Source organism: Amia ocellicauda, chromosome 5 (genome assembly GCF_036373705.1).
Source record: "Amia ocellicauda isolate fAmiCal2 chromosome 5, fAmiCal2.hap1, whole genome shotgun sequence".
NCBI lineage: Eukaryota > Metazoa > Chordata > Actinopteri > Amiiformes > Amiidae > Amia > Amia ocellicauda.
In genome coordinates this window covers 2,191,867-2,204,814 of record NC_089854.1, presented here as the reverse complement: position 1 = coordinate 2,204,814, position 12,948 = coordinate 2,191,867, and the positions used below count along the sequence as shown (strand labels likewise).

Sequence of the window (12,948 nt, the reverse complement as noted above, 5' to 3'; positions counted from 1 at the left end):
GCGCAACTGGGAGTCAGCGCTCAGCCAGGAGGCAGACTTCATGGGGAGAGCCGCTCCTGTGTGTCCCGATGCATTATTGATGATGGCTTAACTTCCTTATGTAAGTGCCTGATCTAATGGGTCGGGCCTTTTCTCTGTCTCCGGGTCCACATCCCCTCCGCTTCGTACCGGCACCGACCAGGGAGCGAGACGGGCAGTACTCTTCACATAGTCTCTGTTACTAGGTCAGAGCGTCAACTTGTATTAACGTCAGGTCACAGAAAAATGCAGTGGCCGTGTTTTCTTGTTTGTTCGTTCACTTTCTATTTTATTTTAGTGTTTTTTGTTCTCATTATGATGGCGAAGATTAATATTATGTCAATAACAGCCCAAAGTGAAAAGCACATTCATCTGTAAGGAAAGTGTTGAATGTATTGAGCTTATTTGTAAATAACAACTCATCTTAAATCATACAATGTGAGACAAATACACTCGTATTGCAAACAAGACAGCAGCACAGCAGTGACATAACTCTGATCACTGGAGGGTTTGGCTTCTGCAGAATTTTTAAAAAGCGTGTTGAAGCTACGGTCTCCTTTGATGTTCCTGAATCGCTTAAACATCTGACTGTAACACTGAATAAACAATCGCTTTTGCAGATTACCACTTTCTGCATTTTTGGTTACTTTGACTGAAAATCAGACCCAGAGGCCTGGATAAGTGTAATTGATCACAGGGGAGAATAGCGTTGTGCAGTAAAACAGGACTTTTTCCCCGAGTGCTGTCAGGGTTTGAGAACCTGCCCTCAAATTTTGATGTAAATTTAGATATTTAAATGTCCTGTTATGCAGTCACTCAAAGATCACCACAGCTGGAGTTTAACAGCTTTGGAACCAAGTGTCTGTAAACGTGGGACTACAGGGGGTGTCCAAGCTGACAAAAGACAGATCTTCAGTTAAACAAACGGTTGTCCCCTCATGGCAGACACACCCTCCAAGTTAAGTGTCAGGGAGGCCTTAAATCTGTCAGGTGCTCCCCTTCGAAGATTTACTGCCGTTTCTGCAGAACACACCGTAGGCAAGGATGACTCCTACCTACCCTTGGGAAACACCTGCATCTGTCTGCAGGGGGACCCTGATCACTTGGCAGCATCCACTCCTTTTGGGTCACACCCCTCTGGCTCTGGGAAAGCTTCTCGCCAAAATCTTCAACATACCAGGCTTCACAGCGACGTAACCAGAAAATGTGTGGGGCGCCACTCACGGGTGATTCGTAGATTTAAAAGATGTGTGTGTGTGTGTATTTGTTTTATGTTGTGTTAGTCTCGTTAAATATGTATTCATGTTTAGTTCAATGGCTGGATCTTCTGAATTGCATGCAGCACATGTTTAGAGCACCATGAGGTTGAATTTGTAACTTGAGTTTTAAAATTCTCTACGCAATGCCAATTTTACTCGCCTTCTATTGAAACATTCTCTCAAATCCAATGCCTAATGATCCCTTTTGCTTTCTCATGTATGCTGCTACCACACACACACACACAAACACAATGGACAGGCCTCCTAGAATTCTCTTTCCATAGATCTGGTTCTTATACTAACAGTCACACAGCAAACTGGACCAAGCTTTCTCAGGACTACCGGGCCCTGCATGTAAACCCAGGCTTGCCTGAGGAAGAGTGAACTGCTCAGCTCAGCTCATCGCTAGCACACTTCAAACGGTCAGGCTGGAGGGGAGACCCCGAAAAGGCCGGCAGGCAGCCAATTAAGATCAGTAGAGAGATAACGCTTTCATGTAGTGATGCAATGCCAATTTACTCACCGACATCGCAGTGTGCAACTGAGGAGCGGAAATTACTGTAATGCACACAGGTCGTGACCCTGGCAATACGTCCTGCAGATTGCCCCTCCAGATGCCCTCAATGTCACCCTTTTCATCCCAGGCTTGGTGAGAAGAGTGCCGAAGAGCAAATTAGTTAATCCCGGTGTTGCCAGAGAAAAGACCTTCCTTTGAAAAAGAGCTCAAAAGATTCTCTCTCCATAGGTAAATCATGCACGGTTTCATTTTGTCAAAACTATCCAACACAACAAATTCACTGCAGGAGCCTGAAGCGCAGTATCCACTGAGACCAACAGGGTTTACAAAGGTTTCCATTAACACTCAAATCTTTCTAATCATGACGTCGTGCAGGCAAAGCATTTTAGGCCCAGAAAGCAGATCTTAGAGATCCAGGGATGGAAATATTTAATTTGTTTGAATGATCTTTTCAACTTCTGTGGCAAATTCCACTAATTAACTAAAATCGAACAATTGGTCAAGATCAAACAAACCTTGAGCTCCAACCCCAGACAACACTAAAAATACAAGTCAGGCCCATGAGTTAAAGAGGATTTAAACTTCTCCCTGCATAACTTCCCTTTGTGCAGGATTGAAAGGCAAGAAAATGGAGATTGGTTTGTCTAATGAATACTGACATTCATTGGAAACTGTTTATGACTCAAAGGATGAGGCTCTCTGTCCACTCATTCCAGTCCAGTCAATCTTGTAAAGGTTATCGATTCTTTTTCAGAGTAATGTGATGCCATGAGGAATGGAAAAGAAAAACAAAAGCTCTTAACGCCTACTTGACCAAGCAGCCTTATCTTTAACAGGGATGCAGGGATGTAAGGAGACATTTGGTTTGAATAGCTTGGGAACAAGGAAGACAAAGTCCATCCCTTGATTCTCGTTTCAAAATCTTTCAGAGAACTTGGACTTTTGGCCCAGCACCGCCCAGCCAAATATATATACACACATCCCTATAGAGAACTTTTAAGAAGTTATTTTAAAAAGATCTCAATTAACAGATGCATTGTTCCTGCAACCTGACCCTGAAAAGTCCTCCGTTCATAGTGACTCATAAAGCAGTCAGTCTGGTTCGGTACCTCAGCTTTAGCTCTCAAAATACTAAAAGCCGCGTCCATAAATCAGGGAGGACTCTGCTTTCATTGAGCTGTAAAGTCCTGTAGGCAGTCAGAGTCTGAATGCACAATAGGGGGCTCAATAGAGTGAGCAGTTATTTCACCTAACCTCAGTGTCCTTCTTTTTTTTGTCATTTCTCTGCCTTTGGATTGATGCTCTACTTTCCCATGCTACCGTACAACACACCAGGCTGTCTAACAGACTCGTGTGCCTTGAGGGACCGGTGTGATGTTCAGACCTTTTAAAGCCAACCACAGCTACAGTACCGGGGGGAATGGGACAACAGAGAAATCCAGTCTAAGCTTGTCTGTGTACATGTTCAAAAATAGCAGCACCTTTTCTTGCCTGACTGCCTCGGCAACGAACACAGTGCTCACTCCCAGCGCCGCCGCGATCTCCGGTACGAGACCTCAATAATTCATCCAGCTTTCCATTCCCTGCGAAGCGGTCGTCCTCGTTCGCACCACTTCTCAGCTCTCGTCCCAACCGCGGTCGCATCCGTCTGCACGGGAACCTCGAGTTGTTTCTTGTCGCTTTGTTTCGGCCACGACAGCTTACCTGACTTCTCTGGCTGCTTCGCAGAAAAGCCCTTTGTCTAACATGGAGCCGGCGCACGGTCGAATACCGAAGGGGATAACGATCGAGATCTCAAAGGGAGCTGGGGAGGAGACCTGCCGCACAACACAGGACTGCAGAAGGGAGGTGGAGGCCTTTTCAAGTGCTCAGAGTCAGTCAATAAACCCCCGCCTAAGACGAGATAAGTGGAGGAAGAGGGCAGGGCGAGCGGCTTTTAAAACGCAGGTCAAACCACAACACCTACAAGAACTCCAGAGGAATTCTGTCTACAGAGACCTTCGGCGAGTTAGTAAAAACACAGATCTAAATATACACTCACCTAAAGGATTATTAGGAACACCTGTTCAATTTCTCATTAATGCAATTATCTAACCAACCAATCACATGGCAGTTGCTTCAATGCATTTAGGGGTGTGGTCCTGGTCAAGACAATCTCCTGAACTCCAAACTGAATGTCTGAATGGGAAAGAAAGGTGATTTAAGCAATTTTGAGCGTGGCATGGTTGTTGGTGCCAGACGGTCCGGTCTGAGTATTTCACAATCTGCTCAGTTACTGGGATTTTCACGCACAACCTTTTCTAGGGTTTACAAAGAATGGTGTGAAAAGGGAAAAACATCCAGTATGCGGCAGTCCTGTGGGCGAAAATGCCTTGTTGATGCTAGAGGTCAGAGGAGAATGGGCCGATTGATTCAAGCTGATAGAAGAGCAACTTTGACTGAAATAACCACTCGTTACAACCGAGGTATGCAGCAAAGCATTTGTGAAGCCACAACACGTACAACCTTGAGGCGGATGGGCTACAACAGCAGAAGACCCCACCGGGTACCACTCATCTCCACTACAAATAGGAAAAAGAGGCTACAATTTGCACAAGCTCACCAAAATTGGACAGTTGAAGACTGGAAAAATGTTGCCTGGTCTGATGAGTCTCGATTTCTGTTGAGACATTCAGATGGTAGAGTCAGAATTTGGCGTAAACAGAATGAGAACATGGATCCATCATGCCTTGTTACCACTGTGCAGGCTGGTGGTGGTGGTGTAATGGTGTGGGGGATGTTTTCTTGGCACACTTTAGGCCCCTTAGTGCCAGTTGGGCATCGTTTAAATGCCACGGCCTACCTGAGCATTGTTTCTGACCATGTCCATCCCTTTATGACCACCATGTACCCATCCTCTGATGGCTACTTCCAGCAGGATAATGCACCATGTCACAAAGGTCGAATCATTTTAAATTGGTTTCTTGAACATGACAATGAGTTCACTGTACTAAACTGGCCCCCACAGTCACCAGATCTCAACCCAATAGAGCATCTTTGGGATGTGGTGGAACGGGAGCTTCGTGCCCTGGATGTGCATCCCACAAATCTCCATCAACTGCAAGATGCTATCCTATCAATATGGGCCAACATTTCTAAAGAATGCTTTCAGCACCTTGTTGAATCAATGTCACGTAGAATTAAGGCAGTTCTGAAGGCGAAAGGGGGTCAAACACAGTATTAGTATGGTGTTCCTAATAATCCTTTAGGTGAGTGTATATCCCTACAGCGCGGTCATTAGAACTGGTAGTCTTCATTCCTTCAAAGCCTTAAAACAGAATGCCCTTAGTCCTCACAGGACCATCTGCACAAGCTTTAATAAGAACTGACTGAACTGTGGACGACTGCGGGGCCCGACGCTAGGATTAATGACTTTAATAACACAGTTCATAAATGGGCAACTGCAAATGACCTGCCCTCTTCCGTCTTCCTTAGACAAACAGACCTGCTACCTCTGAGATTAGTGGGCAAACCTCCAGGGTGACCCAGAGAGCGCACAGCCTGAAATACGACTCTTCCTCACTCGCTCACTCAAGGGTTCGACTTGGGTGGCTTGTGCTCACTTCGAAATGTTGCGCCAAGAGCTGGCTAAGAGACTGTATTCTTTATTCTCCATGTGGTGTTCATTAAGTCCGTTTAAAAAAGAAAAAGAAAGCTTTGCAAAGGTTATCAGGGGAAGCAGTCGGTTTCTTTTATAGGCAAACTATACAGCAATTAAGTCTTTTGATGCATAAACTGTGACCCTGCAGATTAAAGGCCTGGATTAAATCAAAACTTGACCCAACCAGCAATGGGAAATTCTAAATGTCTCCCTTTCTGTCTGCTAGACGTTTCCTGCACCTATCCAATGGAAAGATGCCATCAAGTATTAGATTTGCAGAGGGTGGGTTACAGTTTTGACTTTATCGAATGCAAATTTGCATTTTGACTAAACCTCCTCTCTCTGAAGTCATAAACTACCGCACATATGTGTAGGTCTGCTGTGTTTGCTTCTCCCAGTGCGTGGTGTGTGACAGCTGTGCCAAGGTTAACCGCACACTGCATTGAGATGTCTGACAAGTGCATTATCACACAAAGCCCCGGGGCTGTTTCATTATGGAGAGAGAATGGGAGTTTCATTCTCACTGAGCCCGGTTGGTGAAACTGTGGTGGAACAAAACATACAGAGAAACGTACAGGCAAATACACACACACCCTGAGCGTCGCATTGTTTTGCAAGACCCTCATAGAACTCGATTGTCATTGTCCTTGAACACATTCATTGCACAGAGAAGAGCCACCAGTATGGAAAGGAAACAAAGGGAATTATAGGAAAACAAAAACAAAATTCCAGAGGTAAATGACAGATGACACTACTTCCATGTAAGTCTATCTCACTTATTTCTGCCCAGCGCTACTTGTGCTTCTGCCGATGAAATGCAATGTATGCTATAGGCAATGCAAATGCTTCATTGTTTTAATTGCTGCTTTGTTTCTTTGCTCCCCTGTTATTGATCTTAATTATAAAAGTCTAGTCGAACAGGGACTTTTCAGCTTCACCACACTCCTCTCCGGCTCCCCTCGGTCAACTCTTATCCCCTCTGTCAGATCAAGACTTTAATTATAGCATTCCTTTCCGTATTACACAACCCTGCATTACTGACTGCAGTTGTGACCCGTCTGCTGTAAAGTCAGCTGCGCAAAATAGTTTCTCTAATAACCAAGGAAAAAAGCACAACAGCCAGGTAATCCTGCCACTGTAGAAATGAACACGACACAGAAATAGATTTCCCCGTTCAGGCATCTTGTACCAGAGACCAAATGTAAAATGAACTAATGCCTGTGGATAAATGCTGTGGTGTAATTTCCCATTTTTTAAATCATAACATGACACATTTAAACCGCAGCTGTTTCTTACAATGTCAATATCTGGTCAACAAACTCTTGGCCCCGCGTCTTAGTTGTCAAAAAATATGGGTTTCTGGCGCTGGTTAAATTGACATAATTCAGGAAATCACGTTTGTTACATAAATAACCTCAAACCTCCTGACCAGAGAAATTAGATGAATAAATGACATAATTTAACTTTGAAACCCTGCATTGGTTTTGATTGCATCCAAAAAAAAACATTTTTTTGTTTTTAGTTGTTTTTGTTTACACCGGACAAAATTGCTTTAATCCTGTTTAAAAAAAGCAATGACGGGCCCAAAAACACAACTGGATTGATTTAATAGTTACTGGAATCCAAACATGAGGCAAGGACTCGCATGTCAAAGATCTGACTGGAGAGACAACTGTGCTACGCTTGACTGTCTCGGAAAAAAGACGAGGATCATAATTTTAAGAGACTGCGTCAACCGACACAAAGGGAGAATTAAAAATAAACAAAGAATGAAAGCCGGAGAAAAAAAACATCTGTTGAGTAAGTTGGGGGAACCTTTAAAATCCTGTCATGCCTCCTTCATCTGGGGTATGACCGAAGCCAAAGATAAAAGATTGTATCAGACCTCAGGGGCGAGAAAAAGAGAGAGAAGAACAGATCAGAGCGCACAGCTGGCTCAGTCGGAGCCCAGCGGAGACTTTGTAGGTCGCCCTGCTCTGATCAAGAGCCCACACCTCCGCTGAGTACCTGTCTGGAACTATTACGTAAAGTTGTACCGAAAAATTTAGGAAGTGGATACTTGTGTGTGCCAAGCACCATTGTTGCCCCTCGCCTCATTTACGCCCTTTTGTTTCCAACATACTCAAGCAGCATAACCACCATTCTCTCTCTCTCTCTCTCTCTCTCTTTCTAACGCTATATTAGAACGAGCATTTAACCCCTGATATTCTTTGTTGTTTCATTGTTTTTTCTAGAAAGCATCCCTGTGATTTTTCCAGTTTGCTGTCATCCAATGCTATAGAAATCACTCTTATGAATGAGCGGCACACTTTGATGACAGGGAGCCAGAAGCCACCCCCCTCCAAGGAAACGTAGCGTAGCGGGAGATGTCAACAGCAGAACAGAGACGTCCGATTCTCACTGAAGGATAGGACACTAGGGGGCTGGGGTCACAACCCAGGCACACTTCAGTGAAAAACAGGAAGCGTTTAATAAAATCAGCAGCTATCAAGGGAGATAATACACAGGACCCTTTGTGTATTAAAATGAACAGCCTGAAAAAGAAAGGGTTTTGTACAATGATTTCACAGTCTATCTCCATATAAATCAGCGCTCTGCACTGAGTCTACAACAGGGTCTGCGTGATGCTCAAAGGCCATTTCTACACGATTTGTGTAGCTAAGTGCTTAAACAATAGCGCTTTATTGATGTATATTGCTTTCCTCGCCTAACATGACAGCCATTTGCTTCCTTAGTTACTGACAAACCCACCGCCCTGCAAACAACAAAAACAACCACCACAACAACAGCAATAAAAAGAGAGGTGACACAATTTGAGGATGCCTCAGGTTTAGCTATTCCTATCCACTAGGAGGAGCCCTGGCAGTCGTAGAGGTTCAGACGAGGATTCATCCATAGGCAGAGAAAAGTCACCACACGTTGCCAATTAGACAAAACGATCAGTCAAGTTTCTCTGCAGATTCTCTCTCTCCAGCCAAATTCAAAAATTAATTAAATATTAGATATGACAAGCCGCCAATCTCCAGCCATTTTGGACGTGCGCTGGGAAAAGACAGCATCACAAAAAGGTGGGAGAGTGGGAGTTGTGTATTGAACTTTTACTGCGGCCTGAAGCTTTACTGCTGCAGCCCTCCTGTCTGACTGTGGTTAACCATGTTTTCTATGTAATCTTCATCAGGTCGTTACCCTTGGGTGGATTAAGGAGAACTACGAAGCACGACTGAAGGGGTTTGCTGGCAGTTTCATCTGCCATTTGACAAACATGCTGTTCAGAGCCGAGTTGTTAAACAGTTTCTATAGTATATGATGTTTTAACTCGGTCATAAGAGTACGCCACAGGAACATATGAGTGTTCGCGGCTGACATGTCTCTCAGTGGCAGCAGGTTAAAAATGTACATCGAATCATTTGATGACACTTCTTTCATGGACATATAGGTTCTATACACACACACAAAGATGTTTACCAAGCATTGTATGAAAAAAGTAAGCCTGCAGGTGAATTCGTCATTTTAAATCTGTTCAAAGCTTATTTAAATTACTAACAAGCTAATTTCACTGGCTTCTCTTGCTGTAACTTTCCTGCTAACGAGCTGAAGGTCGAATTCCTCGCGCAGGAACTTGCCAGACATTCTCTCGAGCGCCAAGAGCACATTCGGACCCGAGAGAAGAATTCATTTTGATCGTTCGCTCCCAACATCCTGGTCACAAAGCCTTAATAACAAACACCCGTCCACGCTCGGTACCAGTCTCCTCTGTAATGAAACGCAGACAACGGTCAGCGCACTGCAACAGACTCTGCATCTCCTCGTTTGCTCCGGGCATCTCCCGAAACAGCAGTCGTAGCCCCAGGAAGCGTCAAAGAAGCATGGCAGAAATTACCAAACCGGCCCCCGAGAGAATCCATCAAGACCCACACACAAATCGATGTGAGAAAAAGAGCAACTCAGTCCTCCGCGAAACCTGGAAGTCATATTCCAGTGAAAGAAAACCGCAATTTTAAGCTGTTCATTTGTTACCTGAATGAGGCAGGTCAGGAGCAGGAGGTGAAGGGAGAAGAGCTCTGAAAACTCAAACACAAAAGAAATAAGACTCAAGGCAACAAGTCCACTATCTCGCCGATCATCTGCAAAACATGTGTGTTGCTCGGAACAGCTGGCTTGCCCTTTCCGCAGATTTCCAAGCAGCATTAAGGAGAGTCCCACCCCACCCCACCGCCTGCCCTTCCCCACAACGTCTCTCAGGCACAGACACACAAACGCAAACATCTCTCTTTTCTTTACTGCCACAGTTTGGGATGTTTCAGTTTCTGCAGGTCCTCCGAGCGTTCATAGTTTCCTGCCTCCTGTGTGTTTTACAAATGTCTCAGGAGTTGCTAGGATCTCGCTGCCCCGCGCCCCTTTGTTCGCCCCCCGTCCCCGCAGTCTCGCTCCCAGCCTCCCGCGTCTACGCAGCACAGTAAAGCAGGACCACACTGCTCTCTGACCGTACGGACTACACACAGACGCCTGGGCTTCCCTCCGAGACACACACAGCACAGAACGCCTCCCCTGCCCTTTCCACATTTTTCCAAGAGTTTCCCCTGAAATTTATATCGAGATCCCACTTAAAATCCCTGATTTGTGCCCCAAGAATTTGAAAATGCACAATAATGGTTAACAGGCAAAGCAATTTAAAAACAGACATTAAAATCCTTACCTCTCAAAGCCTTTTTCTCACTCTCTCTGCTTCTCGTTCTCCCTCCCTACTTCCCTGCCTCCCTCTCTCTCTCGCTCTGTTGCTGTAGAGAAGCCAGGTCCCGTCCAGAATGAGAGGAATTTAAACAAAAACACTGAAACAATCGCTTCTTTGCGGCGATTTCTTTCTTTTGCAACAGCTGAACCCCTGCACATATGCATTACATTCCCACAGGAGCAGCTGGATTTAAGCAAAGCACTCCCTGAGTTTTCCAGCCAGCCCGCCTGTTACACACTTAAGCCCTTACACTCCCCGTAATCATTAACTTGTATTGGAGGGGATGCCAGGAGGTTAACCCCTGCCACGCCACTCCTCTCCACCGGCCAGGTGTAGTTGTCTCCAGCAAACCGAGCTCTTGGCAAAGGCAGAACAAACCTGGACAGCGTGGCTAAATTAATGAATCTGGAAAAACTAAAAGGTTTTGAGACTTGGGTCTTGTTTTGTGCGATTAATATATAATCTGCTTCAGGTGAACTATACTCTCTGTATCCCTGAAATGAAGCAATTAAGGGCTCAAAAAGATAGTAATCACTCATTAAAAAGACAAAACACAAACTGAGTCATCAAAGAGGAGGGAGAGAAGATTTCTTTTTTTAAGCATTACAAAAAAAACTAAATAGTTCTGCACAGATTTTCAGCATCCTATATCTAAGCACACCTACCTGCATATGTAGTAGTATGTGTTATGAATGTAGCAAGAGTGTATCAATGATGTCAGCTTCAGTGTTATTCTAATACAGCCACAGCCCTGCTGGTTCGTGTTTCACCTGAGCCCTTAATTGCTTAATTGAACAAACAATGCAAGATACAGTTCAATTAAGTCATTGAGCAAACACCGGCAGGGCAGGGGCTCATTTCCCACTACCTCCAGTGATAGTGATATCCCTGCAGGACTATAATCAGGAGAACAATTATTCTTCTCCCCTGCTAGAGAGATACCAGAAGTCAATTCCAATATTACACCAATAACCTGCCGTCTTAATGGTTGAGTATTATTGTATTTTTATGACATCGCCGCTTTAGAACTATCCTCGCAGCCTAAAGGGAAATTATCTTTCACTTTTTCGGATTGGTTTGTTTGTCCGCAGGTTTGATTCTGTGACTCCAGTCCCGGATACGGGGAGAAAGTCCTCGTTCAAAACATCAGATTTAGCGTCTCCGCAAAGTATATTTACAGATTTATGGTCATTAAGCACTTAAAGGAAAAAGACAATGATTGTTCCAGAAAATTGCCTCAATTCATGTCACAATGCTTCTAAATACTTTGGCAAACCAGGACACAAAAGTACGACTGTGACGGCGCATCCCCTCTCGTCCGCATTGCCCCGCTGCTGAACATCGTGGCGCGCTGCCGACCGATTTCCCAAAACTGAGCTGACAGGGCCCTGTGTCTGATCAGTCATCTCAGTCGCCTGCCAACTCAGCACCAACATTTCACTGAAGAATGCATCAACATGACATGGGTCAGCTGGATAGCACTTTGCAGGCAATTACCTTATTTACCTCAGTTTCAATAAACAGCAGAATATTTTATGATTAACGCAGTCCAGAGGTTGAGCAGCTGTGAGCCAGAGATCTGGACACACGCTCCTCTCCTCGGGAACACGGTCTGAGAACCGGACCAGGGCTCAGCTCGAGAGGAGAGAGAGAGCTCGTAGTGGATCTAGGGTCTTATTGTCACGGTGCATGTAACTTAAAGTACATTAGAGCTTTACACAGCAAGGATATTTCAAATCAAGGGTTAAAAGATAGAGGGCACTTGGCAGCTCTGTCAGAGTGTGAGGGGCATCAGAGAGTAATTACCCGGCCTCACCCGGCTGCTAAATGCTCGTCAGAGAACTGCAATTTAGTTTTATGGGCCCTCTTCCCAAAACTGAGCATTGCAGGGAGCTGCAGGAAGTCATTCACGCACAAGACCACACAAAGGAGAGACCCATTAACGACATTAGCAGCTGTCGACACTACAGGATAATAACAACCACGACACAAACATAATGGCAGTAATGATCAAAATGAAAATCTCTAAACACCAGACACAAAATCATTGCATTTCCATTTGTGTCCGATACCTTGGATTTGCACTGCTGCTGAAACTCTGCTCTGGATCAAGAGGGCAGCACACAAGGAATATTTTCATTCAGAAATCGGTGCAATCTGTCAAATGGTGTGGGTTTGTGTACCTAGTAAACAGTAGACAGAAAGCAAGAGGAGAAACGCAACCCGGAACAGCCTGTCAGAAAAAAAACAATGGCATCAATTAGTTTTTTCTTTTGAGGAATCATGCTTTCTGTTACCACACTTATTGCTAAGGGGGACCTCTAACATGGGGGTTGTTTTGGGGTCAACCCAGGTTTCGGGGGCACGGACGGGTTCAATTCAAGCTAGCTAGAAACTCCAAAAGCCTGTTTTTGTGCTTGGCTTTTCCCTGCCGTGCCAGTTCTCAGCCAGGTGGCTCTTTTCTGCTCCACGTCTCTCCCGATAGATCATTTCCCCTCCTCGGTGGACTGATACCAGCCTCTGCAATCAGTGCCAACACCATTCGAGACGCTCCAGGGGATGGGGGAGGGAGGCAGCAAGGCAGTCTGGGACGGACAGATTCTACCCAAAGCTGGGATTAAACACCACGAACGTCATTAGTTTCCACTCTGCACTCGGAGGGGTCAAGGCAACAGAGAGATGCGTTCAGCTCGGCTCATTATGTAACAGAATCTGTATCTGCCTACAAGTGGCACAACAGACGCATTGCAAGCTGTTCAAACAAAAGGAGAAGAGTGGGTTT

General features: G+C 45.0%; 1 protein-coding gene across 10 annotated transcripts in view; it reads right to left on the bottom strand.

Moving 5' to 3' along the window:
- plekha6 (pleckstrin homology domain containing, family A member 6) overlaps positions 1-12,948 on the bottom strand; it is a 108,594-nt gene that overhangs the window by 42,458 nt on the left and 53,188 nt on the right. The window contains exon 1 of one of the 10 annotated variants that reach the window (XM_066703182.1): positions 10,131-10,355. The exons of 8 other annotated variants lie outside the window; for them this stretch is intronic. The gene's annotated coding sequence lies outside the window, so the exon portion shown is untranslated. Of the gene's footprint in view, positions 1-9,451; positions 9,554-10,130; positions 10,356-12,948 lie in introns of those variants that run through there. One more of the 10 variants, XM_066703183.1, reaches the window with a different exon arrangement.